This window comes from Sapajus apella, unplaced genomic scaffold, assembly GCF_009761245.1.
Source record: "Sapajus apella isolate SASKATOON/1434 unplaced genomic scaffold, GSC_monkey_1.0 scaffold17, whole genome shotgun sequence".
Classification (NCBI taxonomy): Eukaryota; Metazoa; Chordata; class Mammalia; order Primates; family Cebidae; genus Sapajus; species Sapajus apella.
Window position 1 is genome coordinate 4,722,832 of NW_022436957.1, and position 9,748 is coordinate 4,732,579.

Here is a 9,748-nt window from a genome sequence, read left to right on the forward strand (position 1 = left end):
AGATGGAGAGACCTGAGCTAGCAAGCACCTCATTACCATGCAATGCCCTGTGCCAGCTCAGGATTTTGCAGAGAGTCTCCACTAGGAAGAAGGGTCTCACCAGATGTGGCCTCTTCATCTTGGACTTCTCAGTCTCCGTAACTATAAGAGATAAATCTCTTTCTTTGCCAATTACCCAGTTTCAGATATTCTGTTATAAGTAACAGAAAATGGACTAAGACAGCTATAATATGCCCAGGTGTGAAGTTTTTTCTTGTTTATCATGTTGGGAGCTCTGAATCATTTCCATCTAAGACTTAAGATCTCTTTCTTTCTTTTTTTAAAATAATGAAGACTTTCTTCATTTTTTTTTTTAAACAATGTCTCCTTTCCAATTTTTCTCAGACTTTCTGGGTCTCCTCTATTTGTTGCTAGTTACATTTGTATTCTCCACATTTCTATTATAATTCTTTTCTTTTTAGCTTTTCATGACATTTTATGGGAGAATCTTGAAACCTACCTTGCAGCCCACCCATTTGTTCTTCAGCGGGATTCATTCTGCAATTCAGCCCAACACCTGTGTGCTTTATTTGAACTATCATGTATTCATAACTACATATTTCTACTTGGCTCATTTGCGTGACTTACGATTTTGTGCTTTATATTGCCACACTCGCTGAGCTTATTCATTATGTTTATATTTTTGAGCCATCTCTTTCTGTCATTCTGCTTCTATGGGTGTATGTTTTACAGTTTGCTTTCTTAGTGCTTCTGCATTTTGGGTGTCTAGTTGTTTTAGTCAGTGAGTGTATGTTATGTAAGGACAGGGTTCTCATCTGGGTGTCATGCTTCCCCGCAGGGGACATTTGGCAATGCTGGAGTTATTTTTGGTTATCACAATTGGGTGAAGGAAGATCCTACCGGCATCTAGTAAGCGGAGGCCAGGGATGCTGCTCAACACCCAGTGACACAAAGGACAGCCCCACTACACATACACACGCACACACACACACACACACACACACCCCAAAGAATTATCTGGCCCCATATGTCACTACTGCTCAGGCTGAGAAACCCTGAGCTAGCAGCCTCAGTTGCTCTCTGTGACAAGAGGCTGAGTACCGAGGGAGAAAGCCCCTAGCAGCACGGAGCCACACGAACCCTTCCTTTCGCTTGGCAATACAGGGAAACCCTCTGGTCAGAGTTTCCCCTAATGCTCCTGTCTACATTTTATCTCCCTGAGGCTGAGGCTCACCAGCGCTGAGTTTTGGAAGGGATACAGGCAGGAGGAAATGTCTAAGGAGGGCAGATCAGCCAGTGGGAACACCCTTTTCATAAATTCATCACTCCAGTGAGGATCCTGTGCTGTCCTGATCTGACAAGCCCCTCAAAAAGAACAGTGTCCTGGGCTCTTGCAATCAATTCCTTATAGCAAAGGGGCAGACAATGACTTCCCCAGAGCCAACCGGGGGAGAGGTGAGAGGAGAAATTCATTCTTTCCACTCATTCTCTCACTGCACCTTCGACTGCCTGGCCCTAGCCTCATGAAGCATCTTCCCCTCTTCCATCATTTGCAGTCCATGGTTGTTGTTGAAGGCAGGAAGCAGCAGCCTGGGTTGCTTGGCGAGTTTTACAGGAAATCCCAACAACTTAAATATATATATATGGGTGCCCTATAAAAAGTAAGATATTCTGAATGTTTCTATAACTTCTAGTCTTCATAAATGGATGAGATAATCAATTCTTGAAAATAAGTTTCAATCAATGCTATCGAATATATTTATGAGTTGTTATTTCCCCGCCCCACTTTGGACAGAAAATTGCATTCCTCTTGACTCTGGCACTTACCATATATAAATATCTAAATGAAAAGAAAAACTAAATATTCTTTTTCCTTCCCAATTTCTACTGGATACTGTTTAACATCATGGCCTCCACTTTTTTTTTTTTAATCTTGCTGAACAGAATCTTATTCTTAGCTACTAATAACATTAATCATTTGTTTATTATTTATTTAAATGTCTCTCGTGACATGTAAATAAATACATTTTTCTTCACAGATGCAAGGACAATATACATGATCTTTAGCCACTGGATATTTACCACAGGATATTTTTGTTATTGCACTGCCATTATGTAGTCATTGATTCAGTGAAGCGAACTGCTCAGGATATCCAATTATCTTGATGGCAGAATACAAAGAGAAAAGCTTATAAAATTCAAAGATTGCTTTCATGGACCACTTCCTACTTTATTTACTTACATGGCTTATACTCATACTTGGAGTCCAAATTTAACATTAATAACATTTTCATATGAGAAATAGATTTTTTACATGTATGTATGATACACAATTCAAGTAACACATTACAGAAAAAAAATAAAAATAGTATTAAATTTACTTTCTTAAAATTAGATGTGATGGTTAATACTAAGTGTCAAGTTGAAAAAGGATTGAAGGATGCAAAATATTAATCCTGGGTGTGTCTGTGAGAGTGTTGCCAAAGGAGATTAACATTTGAGTCAGTGGGCTGGGGAAGGCAGACCTACCTTTAATCTGAGTGGGCACCATCTAATCAGCTGCCAGCTTGGCTAGAATATAAAACAGGAAGAAAAATGTGAAAAGACTGGATGGGCTTAGCCTCCCCAGCCTACATCTTTCTCCCATGATGGATCTTCCTGCCTCGAACATCAGACTCCAAGCTCTTCAGTTTTGGGACTCAGGCTGACTCTCCCTGCTCCTCAGCTTGCAGAAGGCCTATTGTGGTACCTTGTGATAATGTGAATTAATACTTAATACATTCCCTTATATATATATATGCCATATGTGTATATATACACACACACATATATATATGTATATATAAAGGGGAATATATTAAGTATAATATATATGTGTATATATATACATACATATGTATATATGTATGTACATTCCCCTTTATATGTATACATATATATGTATATATATGTATATATATAAAGGGGAATGTATTAAGTATAATATATATGTGTATATATATACATACATATGTATATATACACATACATACACACACACACACACACACACACACACACACACATATCCTATTAGTTCTGTCCCTCTAGAGAACCCTGACTAATACACTAGGTTTGTGTATATTCAAATGTCTAATAGAAAAAAATGGCTGTTTTTTAATTACCCCATATCTGTTTATCATATATTTTGGTGGTTTGATACATAATCATTTTTTATCTTATTGAGATCAAATGGCCAATTCATTATCAAAATCTGAAAATAGTAACTAAATGCAAATTTTTTTCAAGAATTCTACTATATCATAAGCACTGCTGAGCAGGAAAAATACAAATATGATACAGCACAAAAATAATCTCATAATAAACATAAAAGTAACCTGAATAACTTAGGATTTTATGCAAATAAATGTAATGTACAGTTAGCTCTCCATATGAGCAGATTCTACATCCATGGAGTCAATCAACCATGGATCAAAAATACTCAGAAAAAAAATTACTTCTGTACTGAACATGTACAGCCTCTTTTTTCCCCGTCCTTATTCCCTAAAGAATGCAGTATAACAACTATGTACGTGGCATTTACATCATATTATATATTCTAAGTAGTCTAAAGATGATTTAAAGTATACAGGAAGATGTGCATAAATTATATGCAAAAACTACATCATTTTATTTCAGGAACTTGAGCATCCACAGACTTTGGTATCCATGAGAGGTCTTGGAACCAATCCTGCATGGATACTGGACCATATTTTCAAAAATTATGTTTTACAATGAAAATAAATATGCAAGAATGCAAAGCTTTTGCAAACTCTAGATAACACAAAAACGAGTCAAGATAAAACAGTAGGTTCCCAATTAGGTGTTCCATTCTTGCCTTTTGGTTTAGCTCAAGGGGTCGGCACAGGACTCCTAACCTTGAGTTAAATCTGCCCCATCACTTGTTTTGTAAATAAAGTTTTATTAGAACACAACCATGCCCATTAGTTCATGAATTGAGACAATGACTCATAACACCTAAAACACTTGCTACCTGGCCCTTTACAAAAAAGCTTTTTGTACCTCTGTCATAGTCCATGAATATACAAACATATAGTAAAGCTACTGTCATTTTCACATTGCTACATTATCAAGTGTTAGTTGCACTATTCTCCCTATCTTAGCTGGGCTGCTTTGGGGGTTTTCCCTATATCCCTTAAAGGATGAACCTTGTCATAAAGCCATGGTTTTTCTCTTGCTGGGTTCTGGAAGGCACAATTTTCCATACCATAGGAACTGGTTGCAACAGCTTCCAAATGATATTATACTTTCATTACTCACTTTTTGTAAAATGATCTGCATAAATATTCCCTTTGTTTCAAGTTTGGACAAATGGTGATTCATACTTTTGTTGACAAAATGAGAACTTTGATTAGAATCAATAATATCAAATAGCTGCCATCAAGTAAAAATGCATCCAACAAACCTTTTGTAGTAGGGCTGTATAAATGGATATGGTCTCGATTTATTAGGGAATGGATGGATGCATAATAAAAAAACATTGATTTTTCAGGTTTTTTTTCCCCCAGATACTGGTAGCTTGCAATTGATTTAGAGTACCATTAGTGTTGTTATGGTTCTAAGCATTTTTTAATTGCCATTGTTATTTCTTCTATATCCTATAAGCTATTGAGGAGTACATTTTAAAATTCCCAGACACATGAGGTTTTATTAAGTATATTTTTATTGTTTCCAGTATATTGCCTTGTGACCATTCTCTATATTTGGGGTATAAATTTATGTATGCATAATGTATCAGGCTTCATAATATCATTGATTAAGTCTTCTATCTATTTTCTAATACTCTGTTATCTTTATCTACTGATTTCTGATAAAAGCATGTTAAAATCTTGAAACTGCTGATGAACATGTCCATTTCTCTTGGTAATTCTGTTCATTTTCCTCTCTGGAGTTCAAGGTGTGTACAATTTCATATTGTTTTATTTTCTTGGTAAACTTGCCCTTCTATGTATATTAGATACCATTTTATTTTACTAAAAATAATTTGTGCATTAAATTCTATATTGTTGGGTATTAGTATTACCTCTCTTATTAGTATTCTGCTTGACTTTTTATAGCTGTGTCATTTTATGTGGATTTTTAGTAGCTAAATCCATTCACACTGATGGTAGTTACTCATATATTGGGACTTATTTCACCATTTTATTTTGTATGGTCTATATTATTGTTGCTTTTATTTTTTCTCTCTTCCTATTTATTTTCAATTTTTAAATTTTTTTCATTTCCTCTGGATTTTGGCTATGTATTATGTTTCTATACTTGTAATGGTTATTTTAATTGTTATATATGCTAAATATTAATTTGCCTAATAAAATCTGAAATTATCTGGAAATTATATTCTTGATCAAAACACTGCATTCCTGTCTTGTTATTGTTGTCTGTATTTTTTTATTTAAAAACGTTAATACAAAAATGCTATCTTTACATTCAGTATTTAGATAAATTACTTGGTATTATTTCATTCACTTCTGTGTACACTAATGTTTCTTGAATCCCAACCAACTCTTCTCTCTTTCCTTATCTCTTATCCTCTTGATGAAGAACTTTTCTGAATATTGATTTAAGCAGTAGTTTTACAGTCTGTTTATATGAACTCTGTGCCTGAAAAAATGCCTTTACTTTATGTTAGCTATTGCATGTTAGGTTGGCAATTGCTTTCCTTCTAACCTGGATTGCTATAAATGAGAAACTCTAAAGTCTAATTTATCAGAGATGAGAATTGCAACTCCTGCTTTTTTTTGCTCTCCATTTGCTTGGTAAATCTTCCTCCATCCCTTTATTTTGAGCCTTTGTGTATCCTTGCATGTGAGATGGGTTTCCTGGATACAGCACACCGATGGGTTTTGTCTTTTTATCCAATTTGCCAGTCTGTGTCTTTTGACTGGAGCATTTAGTCCATTTACATTTAGGGTTAATATTGTTATGTGCGAATTTGATACTGCCATTTTGGTGCTAGCTGGATGATGGGGAGGAAGGCAGCAAATCACACTGTCACATGTGTACCTATGCAACAATTTCGCATGTTCTTCACATGTACCCCAAAACCTAAAATGCAATAAAATAAATAAATGGGGGAAAAAAAAAAGAACGGAGAAGCTCACCATTAGTTGAATTGTCATCCCCTGGTAGGTAATCCAGTGCTTCTCTGTGGTATCTTAAGAATTTCTCTTCATTCTCAACGGTTTGCAACCAACTATTATATGCCATGGAGTGAATTTATATTTATTTATCTTTTCAGATCATAGAGTGCACTTTTGATACAAAGACTTCAATTCTGAATCATGTTGAATATTATTTTTCTGAAAAAGTACATTAGCCATGATGTCTTCAAATGTCTTTTATTTACAACTCCATCCATTCTCCAGCCACTTATCTTTTATGAAACTCCTATTAAAGTATATGATAGTGTCTCATTCTGGCCTCCAAATCTCACAGCTCCTCTTTTATGTTTTTATACTTCTTTTTAAATCACTTTTCTTGCTATTCTGTTTGTTCTAATATTGTACCAATGTACTCAAAGAACATTCTTTTAAAAATTTGCTATAGAAGAACTTTTATAATCATAAAATCATAGCTTCTACAAAAGCAATCTGCCATGTGAGTTGAAATTAAAAGATGATGTGATGAACTACACAGAGCTATCATGGATATAAAGACAGAACTGGAGAAAAATAAGGAAAATCTCTGGCATGATAGAATTTCAAGAGTAGGATTTCCAGCCCTAAATGGAGGAAGTAAGATAGTTCCATTTTCCTGAGAAATTGATACTGTGGAAGATCAAGTTGGTGACATGAAGAAAAATGGTTCTCTCCCATGATGTGGAGCAAAGAACAGGGGGTAAACCCCAATGGGTGAATATGAGTAAGAGGACAGAGTCCCAACATGAAAATTACAGACGCTCCTTTCACCAGAGTCAAGTCAATGGCAAGAATAATTGGAGCAGATGTAGTCATTAACTGGAGATTGATTGATGAATGGCAAACTAGAATGTACTATTTGAATTCAGAGGTCAAAAAAACCTGTCACTGTCTAGATAAAATTAAGGAAAGGAAGGGGTGCTGCCAACATTTCTGAATTATAGGAATAAAAAATATCCACTGGCAAACAAGCAAATACATGTGTCTGTTTACTAAGAAATAAATACCAAGCTAATTACAGACATTTCCACCAAAAAGTAAATTCTCAAAGATAAAGAGTAAATATATTAAAATTTTAGAGGGAAAAATGTTAATATTATAAACATTGAATTTTATAATCAAGGTTTCATTCAAATGTAATGGCAAAATAAACTTTTTTTCATGTACACGTGCATTCAAACACCAACCAGAAGAAGCTCTTTGTAAAAATTTCTTGAAAATGGACTCCAGCCAATGGAAGAGAGAATCAAAATTAAAGCACTTAGTAATGTATGAGTCCTTGTCTAACTTAGTCACATAATAAGCAAGAAATCACACACTAGATTTGTTTTTAATGTTTTGCAAGCAATATAAGGAAAAATATGAGGAAAAAATAATAGTAAAATGTCTTTATACATGGAGGCAAAGTTGGCAATCCAGATGTTAATTGTCACAGAAATATAACAGCAAGGCACCTCAGAGTCCTTGGAGATATTATTTTTCATATATATATATATATATATATTCACTTCTTAAGTGACCGCTTCCATCATCCCCAACTTTATATAACATAAACAGTTAACCCTGGAACAACACAAGGGTTAGAGACACTGACTCCCTGGGTAGTTGAAAATCCAAATATAAATTGACTCCCCCAAAACTTGACTACTGATAGCCTATTGTTGACTGGAAGCCTTAGTGATAACACAAACAGCTAATGAACACAAATTTTGTATTTTTTTTTAACGATGACTCTTTATAAACTTGTATGGGGTCTAAATTATCCCTTGTAATATATATGTGTGTATTCATTCCACAGAGAATTAGGTGATCCGCCTCCTGGTAACCTGCTGGGAATTTCTCCAGGGCTTCTGGCTCCCCTTGAATGGCCACCTCCAACTTGTTTTGTTAGAACTCCCAGCATCACAGCGACGGCAGCTGTCTTATATTCTCCACACATCCATGACCCATATCATTTCCAATAAATCGTCCACATCACCACCTTCTTCAAATATGTCTGCTGTATCTTCACTTGTTTTTTCTTTGGAAGCCAGAAACCTTTGGCTTCCTCAGCTGTGACAGAACTTCCAGAGGCTTCCTCTTTGGTGATCAGAGTAATTTCATGCTGAACAACAATTTCCCAGAAATGATTTAATTGTTTAATTTCCACTTTCTCTCGAAGGGCTTACAGGAAGTTGTTAAAGCGCTACTCTTCTGAAAACTTAATGGCTTCTTCCTGGAAGGCTCTGATGCAGTCCATGCTCTTCATAAAATATGTCGTTTCATTAGTATCCAAAAACTGTTTGATGTGATTTATGACCTGGTCACTTGCTTCCTCAAAGCTGGCATTCTTCCGTTTCACTAGAACATGGAAGTTTTCGGCAGGATTCACACTTCCAACAGAGGTAACACTGCCTTCAGCCAGGCTGGAGATGCTGAAATGGGCTCCCCCTTCCTCAGTCTTTAAACATTTTGTATGTTTTACGTATTTTATATATATATATATATATATATATATATATATACACATATATATGTATATATATATATGTGTGTGTGTATATATAAATATATATATATATAATGTTCGTACAACAAGTAAGCTAGAGAAAAGAAAATGTCATAAAGAAAATCATAAGGAAGAAAATATATACTTACTATTCATTAAGTGGAAATGGATCATCAAAAAGGTCTTCATCCTCCTTGTCTTCACGTTGAGTAGGCTGAAGAGGAAGAGGAAGAGGGTTGGTCTTGCTGTCTCAGGGGTCACAGAGGCACAAGAAACTCCACAAATAAGTGGACCCACACAGTTCAAATTCTTGTTCAAGAGTTAACTGTATAATATGATGATACGTCCTCAGTCTCAAGTTCTCACCCAATCATCAGATATCTCTTATTTGCTCTGGATGCCTACAACGCACAAACTTGGAATGAACAAACAGACCGTTGATTCTAAGAGCCTCGAAACCTGCTCCCCTCCCTGTTCCCCTCAAAATGAAGGAACAGCATTACTATTCACCCTATTGCCTCAGACCCTATTCCACATGTCATCTTCAATTTTTCACTTTCCATCAGCCCCATGTGTAAGATGAAGTCCCATGGGCTCAAAAACATTCCAAAATTTTCAAGAATTTTGGCTTCATAAGCAAGAAGAGAGATTACGTAGGAGATGGAAGACATTGTGGAATCAACAAATGGATTTTGCTGGTTTGGTTTTTGGTGGTGGTGATGGTGGGTTTTTTGGTTTTTGCTTTTTATTTTTTAGAGCCAAGACCTCTCTCTGTGCCAGGTTGGAGTACAGTTGTGTGATCATAAATCACTGCAGCCTTGAACTCCTGAGCTCAAGCAGTCCTCCCACCTCAGCTTCCCAAGTAACTGGAACCACAGGCATGAGCCACCATGCCCAGCTAGGTTTGTTTTTAAAGACAGGGAAAACTTGGTCTCCTTTCAAAGGAGCAAGTAGATTGGAAAAAGATGAAAGTATGGGAGAAGTTGGAGAAATCACTTAAGCATGAATCCACAGAAGGCAAGGAAGGGGAAATGGAATCCAGTGTGTCGAGATCAGGGTTAGT

The 9,748-nt window shown here is 35.8% G+C and overlaps 1 pseudogene across 1 annotated transcript; it reads right to left on the reverse strand.

Annotated features, from left to right (window-relative positions):
* Window positions 1-7,911: 7,911 nt before the first annotated feature.
* LOC116556575 lies at window positions 7,912-8,646 on the reverse strand (annotated as a pseudogene). The gene has a single exon (XR_004271078.1). The product of XR_004271078.1 is annotated as an X-ray repair cross-complementing protein 5 pseudogene (transcript).
* Between the last annotated feature and the right edge of the window lie 1,102 nt (window positions 8,647-9,748).